The 19,602-nt window shown below is 44.6% G+C and overlaps 2 long non-coding RNA genes across 3 annotated transcripts in view; both read left to right on the top strand.

Annotated features, from left to right (window-relative positions):
* Positions 1-19,602, top strand: part of LOC309338159 — a 599,378-nt gene that overhangs the window by 170,654 nt on the left and 409,122 nt on the right. The gene's annotated exons all lie outside the window — the stretch shown is intronic.
* LOC309338114 overlaps positions 1-19,602 on the top strand; it is an 83,451-nt gene that overhangs the window by 34,971 nt on the left and 28,878 nt on the right. The window contains exon 3 of one of the 2 annotated variants that reach the window (XR_014154723.1): positions 12,028-12,427. The exons of the other annotated variant lie outside the window; for it this stretch is intronic. This is a non-coding gene — a long non-coding RNA (uncharacterized lncRNA). Of the gene's footprint in view, positions 1-12,027; positions 12,428-19,602 lie in introns of those variants that run through there. 2 annotated transcript variants of the gene reach the window in all.

The following is a 19,602-nucleotide window of genomic DNA, read 5'->3' as shown; positions in this document are numbered from 1 at the left end:
TTGCTATGGACACTTGTGTGTGCCTGGCTGTGTATACACCATACCTTTAAAGCACATTCAAAACACAATTATTTCCTGCAAAGAATTCTGGGCACTGTAGTTTACCTCTCACACAGTTACATCTCCCAGCAACCCTTGGCAAACTACAGGGCCCAGAATTCTTTGAGGGAAAGAATGTGTTTTGAACGTGCTTTAAGGTTATAGTGTGTACACAGCTTGTGCATTGTTAGAGAAACACAAACACAGCCTCCCTTGGGGGTTTGTGCAGAACTAGTTACATGGTTCTTTGGATTCTGGAGGATGATTGTAATTAGCAGTGAAAGAAAAGGCTTGAATTGCAGGGTATTCTTAACTAGCATGTTTTCCCTCAGATTTGATCTTCTCTCCCCAGTCGTTTTCCTGAGAAGACAGGCTTTTCAGACTCAATGAAGATGAGGATGAAACATATCAGGTTTCTTTAACTTCTCATTGAGGAGGTTTAAGTCACATCTCATATTTCATAAACTTTTGCAGCATCAGTTCAAGCCAAACAGCTCTAGCAATGTTTTGAGAAACTAAAACTCCCCAACCCCTTTTGAACCCGGGTCATCATAAGTGGACTGTGCACTGGCGATCTTGAGTAAGTAGACCCATGTTGTTGTTATTCTTTTTCTTTTCTTTTCTTTTTTAAAAAGAAATCACACAGAAATGCCTTGTAAAGTGGCCTGGTTCACACGAGAAATGAAGTATGAGATCATAAAGACATTATACCATGAATGCTCTCTTTCTGCTGCTCTAAGAATAGGTGGCTTGGAGGGTGAAAGGGTAGCATTTACATTTAAATACACCTATTGGGAACACACAAACAGAAGGCTAAAACTGTGGCACCCTCATTGAAACCTTTGGGAGTTTCTGCAGCCTCTTTGGTTCTTTACATAACAGTCCCTTTGCTCTTTCTCAAGCGAGCAAATATAGGAAGCCAAAGGACTCGTTGGCTGAAAAGAAACCCAGCCCTCAAAAGTGTTTGCATGGTTGGACCGGCTGACTAATTATTTTAAATCAGAATCAGTGTAATTTTCATGCACGTTCAGCACCCTGGTTGTTCATCATCATCGCAGTACGTTAATTAATTACAATAATATTTATGTACCAATATTATCATTGCTATCATTTTAAATTTCAACCGCCGAGAACCCATTTTCTAGGTGACTTACAGAACGAAACTATTGCATGGTCTTTAAAAACCCAATAACTTAAACAACAAAAATTGATGAAAAATAATAACACAAAGATTTCCCTTGTGGAGAGAGACGAGCAGAGCATTTCCACCCTCTGGATATGCTGGCTGGAGGAAGATAGGACTGAGCAGAGTTGAGTTTGGGGAGGAAAGCTCAGCAGGCATTCATAGAACCATAGAACCATAGAATTGTAGAGTTGGGAGGGACCGCAAGGGCCATTATTTATTATTTAAAAACATAAAGGTAAAGGACCCCTGACAGTTAAGTTCAGTCGCATATGACTCTGGGGTTGCAGCACTCATCTTGATTTACAGGCCGAGGGAGCCGGCGTTTGTCCGCAGACAGTTTTTCTGGGTCATGTGGCCAGCATGACTAAGCTGCTTCTGGCGAAGCCAGAGCATTGCACGGAAACAACGTTTACCTTCCCGCCGGAGTGGTACCTATTTATCTACTTGCATTTTTGGCGTGCTTTTGAACTGCTAGGTTGGCAGGAGCTGGGGCAGAGCAATGGGAGCTCACCCCGTCGCAGGGATTCGAACCACTGACCTTCTGACCGGCAAGCCCAAGAGCAGGGGTAGGCAACCTAAGGCCCAGGGGCCAGCTGCGGCCCAATCACCTTCTCAATCTGGCCTGCAAATGGTCCGGGAATCAGTGTGTTTTTACATGAGTAGAATGTATCCTTTTATTTAATATTTGTGGGGCACAGGAATTCGTTCATTCCCCCCCCCCAAAAAATATAGTCCAGCCCACCACATGGTCTGAGGGACGGTGGACCGGCCCGCGGCTGAAAAATGTTGCTGACCCCTGCCCAAGAGGCTCAGTGGTTTAGACCACAGCGCCACCTGTATCCCATTTATTATTAGTAATATTATTAATTAATTAATTAAATTTACCTATACCCACAGGTCTCAGGGCAGTTCATCAAGTACAACCCCCTGTAATGCAGGAATCCTTTGCCCAACATGGGACTCAAACCCATTGATAAGTTTGCAGCCAGCAGAAGCTGGGCTTAGGGCTCCAAACAGGGCATTTTGGTGTCAGGGCAGAGGTGTGACAGAGGAGGCTTTGGATCCAGATGTGCAAGCACACCTGCCCAATCTTAACCCACTCCAGACAGCAGATCTTGGGGGGTAGGATTTATCTTTCTGTCTCTGTTAGGAAAGCTTTAATGTTGCTGTTTGCTCCGCCCACTTTTGCCTCTGGCCGAGCCCACCCCCGGCATGTGGTCCTCCAAGAGTTTTTTCCAGAAAGGAATGTGGTGCTCAGGACAGAAAAGGCCCCTCAACTCTCCCTTTCCCCTTGCCCTCATTCGCTGGGCATTTTTACTTGTTTCTGATCTAATGATGCAAGTGTTCCAACAAGCCTCATGGGCCAAGTACAATGTTGCTTCATTTTCCCAGAGAAAGTGAACAAACATCTCCAGCGTATGCCAAGGAATGACTTATGGGTGGCAGAACACTTGCCACCTGGAGCAAATAGAAACCAAAGCCGTGTGGAATGAGGTCCTCTTGCCAGCGTGATCTGGCAGCCTCCTCTGAGGAAGCCCGGCAAGAGCCTCAAAATGCAGCTCTGTTTGCAATCCAGTCACGTTCCCCCTTCCCTGGTTTGCTTTTCATTGCCTTTTGCAAATATTGCATTATAACACCAACGTGACAGAAATCAAATGCCATCCTTGTTTTTTGTTGCGAAAACTGCCCGCGCATCCAACCAACTTACAGCCTTTGATAGTGGGAAAGTCTCTGTAGGCCTTGAGCCTGAATGCAGGTGAATACAGGGAATCAAAATACATATTGTCCCATACAGAACAACGGAATTGAAAAAATCTACATCAGACATTCAAAAACCAACAAGCTTCCTATCCCAGCTATCCCAGCCTGGTTAACCCCCTAAAAACTCTGATACCCCATAATTAAATTCAATATACTCCTACGGAGACTACCTTACACTGCATTTGAAACCAAAATTGCATTTGGGTAAAAACTGTTTCTCAGGTAGCTAGTCCTAGTCTTTATAACCCTGTACCTTCTTCCAGAAGGCAGAAGCTGAAAGAGATCTTTCTGGGGTGCGCACTATCCTGCACCATCTCTGCAGCTTTCTTATGACACCTGGAAGCATAGATTTGATCCAAGGTCTGAAGAGTGCACGCAATTATTCTCTCCGCAGTCTTTATAACCCTGGACAGCATTGTTTTCCTCTGACCATGTAGCTCCCAAACCACACACACAGACCATAAGTTAATACACTCTCAACAGTACAATGGTAAAATGCCATCAACAGGTCCTTTGAGAGATTATTTTTCCAGAGGATTCTCAGAAAATATAACCTCTGCTGTGCTCTCTTCATCAAGTCTTTACTGTTTTCTCCTCAGGTTAGGTCATCTCTCAACTCCATTCCCAGAAATTGAAACATCGAGACCTGTTCCACACACTTCCCCTCAATAATGTCCGTGTTAATCATGTAACTCCAAAAAAAGAGAGATAACCCAGCTTCCGTCTAGTTCAGGAGTAGGGGATCCTCAGAGACAGGGCACACGTTGCTCTCTATCTGGCACTCGGTACTCTCACCACACCACACCCCTCACAGTCTCCGTCCACACCCTCCTTGACTCTTTTGCCTGACTGGATTGCTCACAGAATCATAGACTTGTAGAGCTTAAAAGGACCCCACAGGGTCTTCTACTTCAACCCCTCGCAATCCAGGAATCTCAGCTAAAGCACCCATGACAGATGATCATACAACCTTGTTATTATTAATTATTATTTATTCAATTTGTATATCGCCCTTTACCTGTAGGCAGTTCACAACATGAAAACACAAGGTAAAAACCCCCACACATAATAAAAACAAGAACAAAAACAAACCAATAACGCCCCCCCCCATTGTGTCCTGGAAGTCTGCTTACGCCTCTCACTTGTTTGGATGGAAACTAGAGAGGGGTTTGTGAGTGTGGGAAAACTAACCTGCTGCCCAAAGGTAAAATGGACCTTCATTGCTCTACCCAGCTTTGCCTCTGGTCCACTCCTACCACTGCCAAGTGGCCCCTGGAAGATTGCCCGGGAAGGAATGCAGCACCTGGGACAGAAAAGGTTCCCCATGCCTGGTCATGTTATACCGCTGATTTCCTTTTTATTACTCCTGTTCACCATTTGTAACTTGCACAGTTTCACCAGCAAACAGAGCAAAAAGAGAGAACATTCCCTCCAATTTTAGAAGAAGAGGAAGTGGCGAAACCAATTTGGTGAACCAATGTGAGGGGAGATGCAGTTTGCCATACTTCCAGCAAGGGATCAGAATAACGGTGTTAAGCCTCAGTCTACATGGCAATGGGGGGTGATGGTGCACTAATTGGTAACTGCAGAGTTAAATACTGACCACATGCACATCATACTTTTGAAGCACTAGGACACAATTTTCAACAGCCATGGCTTCCCCCATAATATTCTGGGAGCGGTAATTTGTTAAGGGTGCTCAGAGTTGTTAGGGGACTCCTACTCCCATCACAGGGCTACAGTTCCCAGATTGGCACAATAATCCCTCTTCCCAGGGAACTCTGGGAATTGTTGCTCTGGGAGGAGAATAGTGGTTGGAAAATATCACAAAATTTGTCTGAGTGCAAATTTCAAAGGATGGCTATGTTTTTGTTTGCATATTGTTTTGGAGAGTGAGAATTTGATAGATTTAGTTTTAAATACGAATGGAATCAAATATTCCCCGTATCACTAGAGTCAAGTATATGTGTCATTGGATGAGATCACCCACAGCAGGAAAAAAAATTGCATTGGCTTCTCTTTGTATGAATTTCTGTGGGCACTCCAAAATTCTAAGCCTGATACTGAATAAAGCCAGCAAAAGATTGCACCATCAATAGAAAACAAACTTTCTGGTGAGTTGAACTAATCAGGCTTACCAATGTCATTTGCAAATAGCTAAATGTAGTAACATTCCGCCCCCCCCCCGCACACACATACTCACACACATGCAAAACCAAGCAACCAACAATTCACTCAGAACAAGTCTTGGCACCGCACTGCAACAAACAGAAAAAGCTTGATTTGGTTCTAGCCAACTTTGAATTCAGAGACTGATTTAGAGCAGTGCTTCTCAGGCTATAGCAAATTATCTGCAAGGCCCTTGGTGAAATGTCAGAGTGGAATTTTTAACCTTGGTTCACTTGTTTGCCAGCTGGGAATACCAGCTTCTCCTTTAGCCCGTGAAGCCCATTACAACTCCTGGCTTGCTCAGTGCATAAAATTGGCAGGCTCCTCTGTTTTAGAAATGCTATACAGATTATACACTTGATTAACAGACCACCATCTTCACCTAAACTGACTCAAGCCTGTTTTGTAACACCTCTGCTTGACTGAGGACCATTTACCAACACTGGTCTGCCCCCCTTTCATTTTTAAATCTATATGAATCTGGAAGATGTGAAATACAATAAATAAAAAGAAGGGGGGCAGTGCAACCCCCTCCCACCAGGGTTCACAGCCTCATAAAATAATATGCATTTACAAGAGACTACTGCTTAGATATTACAAAAAAATATGGACCTGATACAGAAAGAATACAAAACAAATGATATTAATACCAAATAAAGCCATATTTCTGTGGGACTTGTTATCCCCCTGATTCACCTATCGTATAAGTAACGAACGGCCACCAAACCAAGGCAAAATTCATAGGTTTATGTGCACTCTGAGATACCCTTTAATTATGTCAATTTCTCAGAGATGAGAATAAATGATATTTTATTGAACCAAATATTTAAAGAAAAAGCCCAATTACTCCTTCCAGCAGCTATAATAGAAAAATTGTGAGTGGTTTGCATATTATAGTCTCTATTCAACTCCTCAAAAATTGATAAAATACACAATTTGGTTTCATTTCAGAAATTTCCTTTATTGCCTCTTCCCAAATTTTGTTCACTTATTTTGCAAGGCTACCATATGTGCCAATAGGTTCCTCTTTCATTATATCCCCTCCAACACATGGGGGAACCAATGCTAGTTACACGTGCAAGACAGACTAGAGTCAAGAACAATTGATGGGTTATTTTAAAGGAGATTTCTCAGATATTTGTAGAGACAGATCTGAAAGGGGCAGCAGGCCACAGTTTTCCCCACTGCACATTGTCCAATAGACATCCAAGATCCATTCCCTGAACAGATTGCAAAAAAGGGTTCTGTTTTGTGTTGTGGTGCAGCTAGACTGGTGACTAGGAGCGGCCGCCAAGTCCATGTAACACTGGTCTTGAAAGACCTACACTGGCTCCCAGTCCGTTTCAGAGCACAATTCAAAGTGTTGGTGCTGACCTTTAAAGCCCTAAACGGTCCAGTATACTTGAAGGAGCATCTTTACCTCCATCGTTCTGCCCGGACACTGAGGTCCAGCGTCGAGGGCCTTCTGGCAGTTCCCTCCTACGAGAAGCCAAGTTACAGGGAACCAGGCAGAGGGCCTTCTCGGTAGTGTCACCCGCCCTGTGGAACGCCCTCCCACCAGATGTCAAAGAGAAAAATAACTACCAAACTTTTAGAAGACATTTGAAGGCAGCCCTGTTTAGGGAAGCTTTTAATGTTTAATAGATTATTGTATTTTAGTGTTCTGTTGGAAGCCGCCCAGAGTGGCTGGGGAAACCCAGCCAGATGGGCGGGATATAAATAACAAATTATTATTATTATTATTAGTGTGTGATGGAACTGAAGAAACAACTTTTTATATTCCTTGATCAGAACATAAGAATTGCCTTGCCAGATCAGATGAAAGTCAGTCTTATTTGGCCTTCTGTTTCCAAAAGGCTTTCAGGTTCGTGTTCCATTGAAAAGCGTGCATCTGCAGCAAAGATGGAGAACCTGTAGCCCTCCGGATGTTGTTGGATTCCTAGTCCCATTGGTCAGTTTGGTGGTCAAGGCTGGTGGGAGTTGGGACACTTCCAGACAGTTCACTATTTGGGGGTTGAATTCAGTCCCATACTGGAAAATTAGGCTGAAAGATGGGTAATTAACAACAACAACATCAACCACAGAGTTCAACCTGCTCGCTAATAATGTCAAACTACCAACCACTGCATGTATTTACTCGTTTCCTTATTCCCCAGACAACTGCTGAAGAGACAGAGCGTCTCTTTATCACTGTGATAAATATGATGTTCCCCTCACACAAAGTTCCTATCATGAATGACCTTTAATATCAAACTGCTGCAATCTTTTTTTTTTTTAAAAAAGTAATGCCTTCTTTTACAGCTTGCAGAAGCCAGTGGCCTGTGTGTGTATGTGTGTAGGGGAGCGTGGAGAGGCTGTGGAGAGTCAGGGAAAATTCATGATACAGCTCTTGTTTTTAACCCAGCTAATTAAAATCTGCATGCGCGGAGTGTAACTGAGAATGTAGCCTTCGCCCACCACTTTCCCACAGGCAGGGAATAAAGGTCTTCAGTGTACCAGAAGCTCGCCGGTCTTTGGAAAACAGAGAACAGAGCTCACAATTCATCCCGGCATCCCTTATCAAGTCTTTGGAGTTCAACCCCCCCCCTTCCCTTCAGTCCCCGCCCCCATCGCTACAACAGAACCCCTTACTGTCAGGGTCTACGTTGTTGCTCAGTGCATCCCACTAAAATGTAACAAAGCTAAAAATATGTTGATTCTCATTTGTTATGCTCCAAATAGAATCCCTTTCCAGTGACTTATTTTGTAGTAAATACATTTACTCACAAAGACTGTTTATTCTGCCAAGAAGCGATTTGAGTGGCAGGCTTTTCACAGTTCCATACAGTGACAGTCTGAGGCAGTTTATTCCGTTTCCTTGTCGTTTCCCTAACTTGTTAAATTTCCACATTATATTTGAGCTTTCGCAGAATGTAAAAGCCGCTTCTGGGAAACTAATGGCCTATAGGGCGTGTTTAGCATACGTTTCTGCGTTATTTGATTCCAGAAAAATTCATTTGCAGCCTGCCTTAACCTGGAAAATTGTGGGAGTAAAGTGAATTAATTTTGTGCTGTGTACTTGTATACAGTTATTTCTTGCTGTTTTCGCGGGGGAATCAGGGAAAACAGAAACACACATTTGTGGAAAAGGTGTGTCAGGGAAGAGCGGGGAATACCAACAAAACATTGTCCAGTAATGTTTGTTGTGTCACACCACACCCACTGGTGTGAATGAAGTTTAGCATGCCTATGTCATAGAACTGTAGAAATTGTAGAGTTGGAAATGACCCCAAGGGGCATCTAGTCCAACTCATTGAAATGCATGAATCATAACTAAAGCATCCATGACAGATAGCTGTCTAACCTCTGCTTAAAAACCTCTGAGGAAGGAGAGTCCACCACCTTCCGAGAGAGTCCATTCCATTGTCAAACAGCTCTTACCATCAGAAAGTTCTTCCTGATGTTTAGTCAGAATCACCTTTCTTGTAACTTGAACCCATTGTTACAGGTCCTATGCTCCAGAGCAGGAGAAAACAAGCTTGCTCCACCCTCCACATAACAGCCCTTTAGATATTTGAACATGGCTATTGTTTTTCCTTTCATTCTCCTCCTATCCATACCCAATTCCCTCAACCATTCCTCATAAGGCTTAGTTTCCAGACTCTTGACCATCTTGGCCGCTCTCCTCTGAACACGTTCCATCTTGTCAATATCTTCCTTATATAGTCATACCTCGGGTTGAAGTAGCTTCGGGATAAGCATTTTTGGGTTGTGCTCCATGGTGACCTGGAAGTAATGGAGCACGTTACTTCCGGGTTTCGCCACTCGCGCATGTGCAGACACTCAAAATGACATCACGCACATGCACGGAAGTGGTGAATCGCGACCCGCGGGCGTGGGTTGCGTTCGCTTCAGGATGCGAACGGGGCTCTGGAACGGATCCCGTTCACATCCAGAGGTACCACTGTATTGTGGACACTGGGCACAGTATTCCAGGTGTGATCTGATGAGGGCAAAATTATTGTTGTTTAGTCATTCAGTCATGTCCGACTCTTCGTGACCCCATGGACCAGAGCACGCCAGGCACTCCTGTCTTCCACTGCCTTCCGCAGTTTGGTCAAACTCATGCTGGTAGCTTCGAGAACACTATCCAAACATCTCGTCCTCTGTCTTCCCCTTCTCCTTGTGCCCTCCATCTTTCCCAAATTCAGGGTCTTTTCCAGGGAGTATTCTCTTCTCATGAGGTGGCCAAAGTATTGGAGCCTCAGCTTCACAATCTGTCGTTCAGTGAGGGTGGTACTATTACTTCCCATGATTTGGGCACTATACTTCTGTTGATGCAGCCTAGAATAGCATTATCTTTTCCCCCCTGCTGCATCACACTGTTGACTGATGTTAAGTTTGTGGTCTATCAAGACCACTAGATCCCTTTTTCACATGCTACTGAAATCAAGCTACACTACATCCACAGCCTTCCCCTGATCCACCAAGCTTGTAACTCAATCAGAAAAAGAATTGAGATTCATCTGGTGTCACATGTTTTTGAGAAACTCATGCTAGGTCTTAATAATAACTGTATCCCTTTCTAAGTGCTGACAGACCAACTGTTTCATCATCTGTTCTAGGACCTAGTATCAATGTTAAGCTGACTGGTTGGTAATTACCTGGGTCTTCTTAATTTAGGTTGAATATGTCTTGTTGTTTATTTGCATTTTTTATAAAAGATTTTTTTCCAAGTGCATTTCTAAAATTCATTTGGAAAGGCATACATTGAGACACTGGCAACAACTAAGTGATTAATAGTTTTTATCAGGAGAAATACATAGTAAAACAGTTGTCTTCTACTTTCCATGTTCTTTGGGTTGAGGCACCTGGCAGCACAAGCATGCTCTAAGGCAGGGGTCAGCACACTTTTTCAGCAGGGGGCCGGTCCACTAGCCCTCAGACCTTGTAGGGGGGCGGACTATATTGGGGGGGGGGATGAATGGATTCCTATGCCCCACAAATAACCCAGAGAGGCATTTTAAATAAAAGCACACATTCTACTCATGTAAAAACACCAGGCAGGCCCCACAAATAACCCAGAGAAGCATTTAAAATAAAGGATACATTCTACTCATGTAAAAATACACTGAATCCTGGACTGTCCGAGGGCCGGATTGAGAAGGCGATTGGGCTGGATCTGGCCCATGGGCCTTAGTTTGCCTACCCATGCTCTAAGGCTAAAGTCTGGTGAGCCCTTACTCAAATTAGCATCCTTTGATTCTCTCTTTCTCCCATTAGAGAATGACACATTCTGCCACAATTTCCTGCCAGGATTCAACACTTGGAAGGTGACTGGGCCGCGTGATTTGAAATTACAGTCCAAAGAAAGCCTCTTTTCACAGTTCCCATGAGCAAAGTGCCTGCATGTGAGCATTTCTGAGCGATGACCACAAAGAATTGCTCAGGCAGCTGTGTGCTCACTCTGCTATGATGATATCCCATTCGCAAGCATCTGCACATCTCTGCAACATCACACACAGACTTTTCTCTGGGAACTGGATGCAGCCTTGCTGGGTCAAGCACAATGAGCAAGGACCTTCCCTCCCAAAATATAAAAAAAAAATAAAAGGAAAGGAAATAATAATGATTTCTCCCGCAATCATGAAAGTTTTTCTAGGATCCCTAGAGCCACTGGGAAAATCAATAAAGGGTCTTGTGACACCTTAACAACTTAACAAATTTATTATGGTGTAAGGTTTTGTTTTGTTTTTGCAACAACAGACTAACATGGAACTTCCTTCCAGAAATTCAGGTTGGTGGGGGTCCCACAGCAGAGGTGCTTCCCCCACTTCCAGAAAGTTACATTCCCATGTGCAAAATGCCACCAGAAGATTAATTACCCGGAGCGTGTCAGCACTACAAACATTGATCATTGTTGCCAATTTAACTTTCACATATTAGTGTGAAGAATCCTGGGACATATAATTTTTTTGATAGCACGGAGAAGCACCTGTTTGCGACTAATGGTACACATCTATTAATATCTACTTGGAAATAAGTCTCATTGCGTTCCATGGGGCTGACGTCCAGGCACATGTCTATAGAATTGCAGGTGGGCAGAGTAATCCGATCAGGGCGGGGAGAGGAAATGTCTGATGTGGGTTTTCTGGAAATTTCTATGCAAATCACAATTGGACTGCTGCAATGCATTCTACATAGGGCTATCCTTGAAAATGGCCTGGATGCTGTATCTAGTGGAGAATGCTTCTGCCAGGCCATAATGCGGGACAGTGAGAAGTGATTGTAAAATATCAATCATTAAGGCCCTGTACTGGATGCCTGGATGATAAAGGGTCCAATTCAAGGTATTGGTACTGGTATAGAAAACTCTAAAGAAGGACCTGTCACACTTTTCCTCTTGGCATGGAGATTGGCCTTTCACTCCTTGAATGGATGTACACACTGTCTTAAGTCAAGCTGAGGGCATAGGGAGAAGACTATGCCAAAGACAGTTGGAGGGAGAACACACCCCTTTTTCACACCACTCTTTATAGGAAAGGCATCTGAGGATGAGCTGTCATGTTGGATGGTGCCACTCATGTTCTTGAGGAAGGACACAATCTTCTTGTGGAGCTTAGGTGGGCATCCTATCTTGGAGAGCAGTCCTTTTCGGCGGATGAGGTCCAAGGCCTTCATCAGGTCTCAGCATTTCTCCTGCAGCTGGCGCAGTGGGAAAATCATGTCGACTGTTGACCTCTGAGCTCCAAAGCTGCATTTCGACTCAGGATAGACCCTGCCTGCGAGCAACTGCAATCTTTTGAGAACTAAATGGGTGGCGGCTTTCCCCACAGTACTCTGCAGAGAGATTCCACAATAGTTGTTAGAGTCACCTTTTTTTTTTTTTGCAGGGGGTCACAGTGCTGGTGTCGCACAGGTCTTGTGACACGAATGCGGTTTCCCAACACTGCAAGAGAAGGCCGCGGAGGTGTCCCATGAGGGAGGAGTTGAGGCTGGCTTTCAGTAATTCTGTTGGGGTTCCATCTTGTCCTGAGGTTTTACCATATGCCTGGGAGTTGATGGTGTTCTTCATTTCATCCAGGGAGGGAGGAACATCCAGCTCCTTCCATGGAAGGCGGAATCTGGACACTGTCAACTGCTGTGTCAGTGACCATATTTTATAACAACAACAACAAAAACAGTAATATTTATACGCCGCCCATCAGGCTGGGTTTCCCCAGCCACTCTGGGCGGCTCCCAACAGAGGACTAAAAACAGAGTAAAACTTCAAACATTAAAAACTTACCTAAACAGGGCTGCTGTCAGATGTCTTCTAAAAGTCAGATAGTTGTTTATTTCTTTGACATCTAATGGGAGGGTGTTCTACAGGGCAGGTGCCACTATTGAGAAGGCCCTCTGCCTGGTTCCCTGTAACCTCACTTCTCACAGTGAAGGAACTGCTAGATGGCCCTCGGAGCTGGACCTCAGTGTCTGGGCTGAACGATGGGAGTGGAGATGCTCCTTCAGGTATAGTGGGCCATGAGTAAAGTTCCCCATAGTCCTCCACCCTTCACTTCATCTACCTGCAGTGGTCTGTGATGATCTCTCCAGGCAAGGTTTTCAGCGGTGTATTTTTCACGACTGTTGGTCCAAAGGCTTTCTTCATGCCTTCATACATTTTGTGAGAGTTGAATGCTCTGACACAGCTTTAGCCCAAATGTAAACATTTATTTTTCAAAAACAAAAATTTAAAAGAAGGTTATAGTTTCTAATTCATGGAAAAATCTGCTTAGATAAATCATTTTATTGAGTAATACTCTCTGGACAATAGGCCAATTTAACAATTCATTTCATAAACAATTGCTAAATTAAAAAAACCTGTTTCTGAATTTTTCAAAAGTTTGGTTAGAAACAGATAGGTAGTGGGCATCATAAATCACATGGGAGTAGGAAAATGTTGCGGGAAAAGTGTCCAAACAATTACTTTTTACTCAACCCACAGTTTGGCATTGTCCCTGAGCCATGATGGATTGCGTGTATTAGAGGCAGTATTCTTTCCTTCACAATGTTATCCCATTATGCACGCAAAGCAATGTTGGCCACGTTATCATTAACAGAACATTTTTCTTTTTAAAAAGGAGCTGTCTCCCAGGACACAATGTGTTTTTCATTCTCAGGAGCATGTTACGCAGCACATACTACAATATGCCAACGTGCAGATAAAGATGCTTCTTCCTGCACCATGTCTGAAAATTAAGAGAGATCTGGGAAGCTTGAAAGTGTGCGGGAGGAACCTCTTCCCCCCGCTGATGGATGCATTCCTTTGGGAGCAATGTGTTGGAGGTGGAGTTGGAACTGGCCGTGGATGGTGCCAGTTTTAGAAGGGCCATGGGTTTGCAACATTACAAGTCTCTCTCTCTCTCTCTCTCCTCCTCTCTCTCTGCCACCCCATCAATACCTCTCTGTGCTACCATATCTCACATAGTTAGGCTGAGGGATGCAGTTCCGCACTCCTCACGTCAATGAAATAACTTCTTCAGAATTTGCAAATGTCTTCAGAAGCAGAAGAAAGTCCTTTCCTTTTCAGAATGCATCTTATATTGATCCTAAATAGATGAGGGCTTAATATTGCAAATGGGCCATTGACAAGCAATTGACAACAGGCTTCTAACTTTCTAAATTTATTTTTTAAATGTGCAGGATTTCCCCCTGAAAGGGTAAAAGGGTAAGAGCTCATGGGCCACCTTGCTCAGGATTGTTAACACACTGACCGGCAGCAGCTCTCCAGTAATAATAATAATAATAATAATAATAATAATAATAATGGTGATGATGCGTAGTCTGCCCATTTCTCTCCCACCCCCTCTGCGCAGGCCTGGGAGCCAGCAACACACGCTACACCACTGTTTCCCAGCTCTGCTTGGAGACAGAGGGAACTGAACCCGGAATCTTTTGCGCGCAAAGAATGTGCTCTACCACTGAGCTTAAGGGCTTTCCAAAAGAAATAAGCATTTTGAAGTTAGATTGAAGTTGAGGGATCCTGATCCATTCTCAGTCTCTGAGCAGGGTGCAATCATTAACTGTCTTAATCAACTGTCTTCTTAGCAATGGCCCAGTTCTGACAAGTCACCTTGTGAATCTTGCATCTCAGATAAACCAATGTGCTCGAGAATACATCTTAGAGATGTGGGTTTGGATCCTAAGTTAACTCAATGAAGTTCATAGAATGAAAATACAGTCATACCTCGGGTTAAAGTCGCTTCAGGTTGAGCATTTTTAGTTTGTGCTCCACAGCAACCTGGAAGTAACGGAACGAGTTACTTCCGGGTTTCGCCGCTCACGCATGCACAGATGCTCAAAATGACATCACGCGCATGCACAGAAGTGGCGAATTGCGACTCGCGCACACGCAGACGTGGGTTGTGTTCTGCTCAGGATGCGAACGGGGCTCCGGAATGGATCCCGTTCGCATCCAGCGGTACCACTGTATCCTATCTCCTCCTTCATCAGTCCTGGCTGAAACTGATGAGAGTTGAAGTCCAAAAACATCTGGAGGACAAGTGCCCTGAACTCTGCCACAATCCCAGGTTGTTCAGCAGTGAGGTAGCTACCTTCTGTATGTGCCGAGTGATACTTTCAATTACTGCTTCACATGTCCTTGACATTCCAATTAAGTCTGGGCCCCGGAAAAGCCCTATGGTTGCATATCACCCCATCGCATTGTGTCTTGACAGTAATTCTCAAGTCATCGCCAAGCATCATCTGACAGAGGAAGTGACTAGAAAAACATGCAAAATAAATACAGCGCAAGATTACATCAAATAAGAGATTCACAAATCTTCATGCAGGGCAGGAAAGGTCTTTTGAGGATGTTATTGGCATGGCAGTGCACTTTAGGCATATTCATCATTTCAACGAAGCCTGGGATTTTCTCCCTGTTAATATGAAATATTCACGGCCGTAACTGTCTTGGTGAGGCACCGGGCTGTTTCTCATTAGCGGCGGTTGTCAAGGGGAAAAAAATGAATATGCTGCTGAGTGTTCAGTTTCTGGGAAAACGTGGTTGAAACCTGAGGAGCTCTGCCGATTCTGAGCTTGGAGTCAGATGTTTGCAGATGGGATGTTCCCCATTAAGTAATGACTGAGGGCCATATGGAACACATTACAAATCAAAATACTGATTGATGAAGTGCCTGTGGTCAACTTTCTACAGAAATGAGAAATTTGAATTTATTATCACATCAGCATGGGGCTGCTCTCACGTACAATCACATTCTGTTTGCCTCTACACTCCCCACAAGCCTCCTACCCCTCACCCACCCCACACACTGAATCCCACCCCCAATGCCTCAGATCCACTACTCTATGATAAACAAAACCTAAGTAGAAGCTTAGTTTCTGCTTTGGTCATTAATTTAACAGATCTGGGCTGAGTCAGGATATATGCCATCAGGTAGCAACATAGTAAAACTTTAATTTTTGTCTTGCTTTAGGATGCTTTTCCCCCCTGTTTTATTCATTGACACATCACAAGACCCTTTACTAAAGGTGTGTATGGCTGAGCAAAGCTTAGTAATTGTTGTCAGGGATGGAAATCAATTGGGAGAAAAGTCACCCCTTTCACTCACCTTTCTGTTTCTGGGTGAGGGAGGTTCAATCTATGGCACCTCCAGTTAAAAGGATTCCAGGCACAGAGCTAGGAACAACTCTTGCCTGAGACCCCGCAGAGCTGGGGTCAGGTGGACTAGACCAGTGGCGCAGAGCCTGCAACTCTACCGGAGTTGCTGGACTCCAACTCCCATCAGCCCTAGCCTGCACTGGCCAAGGATCAGGGAAAGTGGGAGTTATAGTCCAACAACATCTGCAGGTTCCTCACCTCGGGACTACACAACATATTAGTGGTCTGTTCATACTGCTGCAATCATAACATTTCTCTGCCTTTCAGGGTCACAAGGCACAGCGAGTTTTGCTGTCTAGGAGATAGCTTCAGGTGTGCCTTCATCATCTCAACAGCTGCATTTTTTAATCATGCATTTTGGACATATTGGCAAGTGGAGTTATGGAAGCCATGCCACACCAAAGCAACTCAATATGGTATTTATGCATGTTCTAGAGATATCTGTCACAGTTCCAGTTGCCTTCCAGCTCATGGAGGGCAAACTTGGGGGTGGTGTCCTCTACTTTCATACCCTGGTTTTCTAGGGTTCTAAAACATGTGAGGAGCTTAGATGCTTGCTGCTCCACAAGGTTGCTCTTCATGAAGATTTATGAAAACTTACCTTACACTATTCTGAATATCTGCGGCTTATTAGACACATTTAGATGCATGCAATTCATGTAATGCTCACCCAGTGGTTGCTTCTCTGCTCCAGAGTGTCCTTGGAAGGGAAAAGATGGCAGCCATATATCAGAAAATCTAAGAATTATAAAAGTGCAGAAGTAGTACAGAAATAGAGCAACGCAAGGGGTCCCTTGATCCAAACTTGGGGGTTTATTGACATGATTCAGCTTGTGGTGAGTGGAGACTCCCAAATTGCCCTGATGCACCTCATTATTCAACCCCCTTCACAGAGCTGATGCGCAGCCATAGTATTCTTTCACCAATTCAGGCCAAAAGTTATTCTCAGGGCTGGTTTACTCACTCCACGCACAGTCTGTGGGAAAGTCCCGACTTCTGCTGATGCTGCATGCTTAGAGGCAGCCCCTCCAATCTCTTCATCACATGCACAATCCCAGGACAGGTAGCATCTCCCTTGCAGTGCTTCAGGAAAAACCTGTAGCTCATCTCTTTAATGCCATGCCAATCAAGCACAGCACGTTTTCTAATCCGACAAATCCCTAAGTCTAGAAAGGTCCATCAGAGGCTTCCCCCCCTTCCTTCCTTCCTTCCTTCCTTCCTTCCTTCCTTCCTTCCTTCCTTCCCTCCCTCCCTCCCTCCCTCCCTCCCTCCCTCCCTCCCTCCTTTTTGAGGAAGAGGTTTGGGGATACTAGGTTTTGGGCTTGGTGTGAATGTGGGGACACTAGCCCCATGCACATTGTCTATAGCAAAGGTGGGTGAGAGAATGAGAAGATCATATACCTCAAAATGCAGCAGTAAGATCCTCCATTACTGCTGGGGATGGGGCACATGCCTAGGAAGATGGGGCTCCTGCAACTTTAACAGTTGTGTAGAAGAGGGAATTTTAGCAGGTGTAGCCAGTGTTGGACCAATACATTTTTCCGCCTGAGGCCAAGGCCAATGTGGTGTCCCCATTCCACGTCCAAAAACCAACCAAGGTGCAATGAGAGCCGTAGCTAGGTGATCATGCGCCCTTGGCAGAACAGTCCAGATTGCGCCCCCTAGCCATGGACAAATGAGCTCTTCTTTCCGCCTCTCCTCCAACCTCCCCCTCCACCCATTCAATTCACCCTCTATTTAAAACCATTTCTTATGAGGCAATAATCGATATTTATATTTATGGACATATTTTTAGGCAATTTTGTGCCCCCCAATCGCCTGCACCCCTGGCCACCCCGCTAGCTATGGTCCTGAGTTCAATATTGGTGATGGGTTAGGATCCTCCACTACATCTGAGGGCCGTAGCTTAGGGGGTTGCTACCCCCCTCTAGCACCAGAATCTGCTGCTGCCCGAGGCAACTATCTAACTCTGTCTTGGCTGCAGCTTGCATGAGGAGCTGCTCTATACCTCCTGAAATTCCCTCTTCTTCAAGAGTAAAAGTGCAGCACCCCCATCCTCTTCTGCAACCCATCTCAACTTCCTTATGATGGTATCTTCCAAATTCCCATCATCAGATGGATATGGTGGGCAGATCTACAAGGAGCAAATTGCAGTCCATTCCTTTCCATGTTGACTTCACTGATTTGGAACGCCACCCACCATCCGATCACATATACAGTGGTACCCTGGGTTACAGATGCTTCAGGTTACAGACCCTGCTATCCCAGAAATAGTACCTTGGGTTCAGAACTTTGCTTTGGGATAAGAACAGAAACTGTGCGGCGGCAGCGGGAGGCCCCATTAGCTAAAGTGGTACCTCAGGTTAAGAACAGTTTCAGGTTAAGAACGGACCTCCAGAATGAATTAAGTTTGAAACCCGAGGTACCATTATAAAAGGTTTTACTTTGTGCTTTTGACAACCTTCATGGCTCTCCAAGTGTCCTGACCATCAATCATGGGAGCTGAGGCTCTAGAGCAGGTATAGGGAACCATGACCTTCTAGATCCTGCTGGAGTTCATCTCTACCATCATCTCTGACCACTGGCCATACTGGCTGCACTGGGTGCAGATCTTCTGGGACGCTGCTGCAGGCACTGCAACTATGACACCCAACGGAAGGCAGAAGGTGAGGGGCAGTGCCAGGGAGATACTGGATTTTGGCGTTGCACAGGGCACCGCTGAAATTTGAGACTCCAAGATCTGCCAATATCTGTATTGCCTGAACCACCCTTGGATGCCTTTTTGACCCGTCCACATTCTGCACAGGTATGCAAAGCAATGGGGAACTGGGCCCACCTGCTGCCCCAGCATTGGAATGAATGAGGATATTCTTGTATACCAGTAGAAGCTAATGCTAGCCCTTGGCTGAAAGGTTAACATCACTGACGGTGTCACTTTCTTAGAAGCAAAACAAAACAGAGAGACTGATTAAAATGAAACACTTGCCTGCATCTCTTGACACAGCAGTGGTGAGTCATATGTGATCAAAACCAGACGCTTAGCAAAACCAGACTGCTGGTGCGAAACATCAAAAAGGTGGCAGAGCAGCTTTCAAACTGATGGCTGGGGGAGAAAAACCAATGGGAGCTGATGAGCATCCGGTTCAAGTTAAATGATCTCTATAGGTTGAGGGTCAAAATGTTTCATATAATCTTTGAGTTGGAAGGGACCCAAGGGTCATCTAGTCCAACCCCCTGCAATGCAGGAATTTCAGCTAAAGCATCCATGCCAGATGGCCATCCAAACCTCTGCTTAAAAACTCCCAAGGCAGGTTCGAGGAAGACTCTCATTCAAGAAAAATGCAATTGAAATCATCAAGGCTTCAGATCACAGCTAATTTGTTCCCGTGACTCCAGTGGAACTTAAAAGCACAGCTTACTTGCTCGTGATTGGGAATGCAGACTTGCAGCACTTCCATATCACCAGGTTTTTTTCAGGTGGGACTCAGTGGCATGCTGGTAAATGCGAGTTGTGGGATTACAGTTAATTGGGAGGTCTTGTGCAACCAACTCCTTTCCTGGAAGAGGCTGCAATTAAAATTCTTGAGCATTTTGATAAGATTCAGCAGGAGATCAAGGGAAGGCACACCTGAACACCTGGATTCCCTGCCAGCTACAAGGGGTTTTATCATGCTTGAAACCCATGAAAAATGAAACTAGATATCTCATATCCTGCATTCAAAGATAATAGAATGCAACCAAGAAGGAACAAAGATTTAATGGGCAAGACTCATCCTACCCTGGCATGATGGAAAACTTAAGAAACGGT

Source organism: Podarcis erhardii (assembly GCF_964252035.2).
Source record: "Podarcis erhardii genome assembly, chromosome: 3".
Lineage (NCBI taxonomy): Eukaryota > Metazoa > Chordata > Lepidosauria > Squamata > Lacertidae > Podarcis > Podarcis erhardii.
This window is presented reverse-complemented; position numbering and strand designations above follow the sequence as displayed.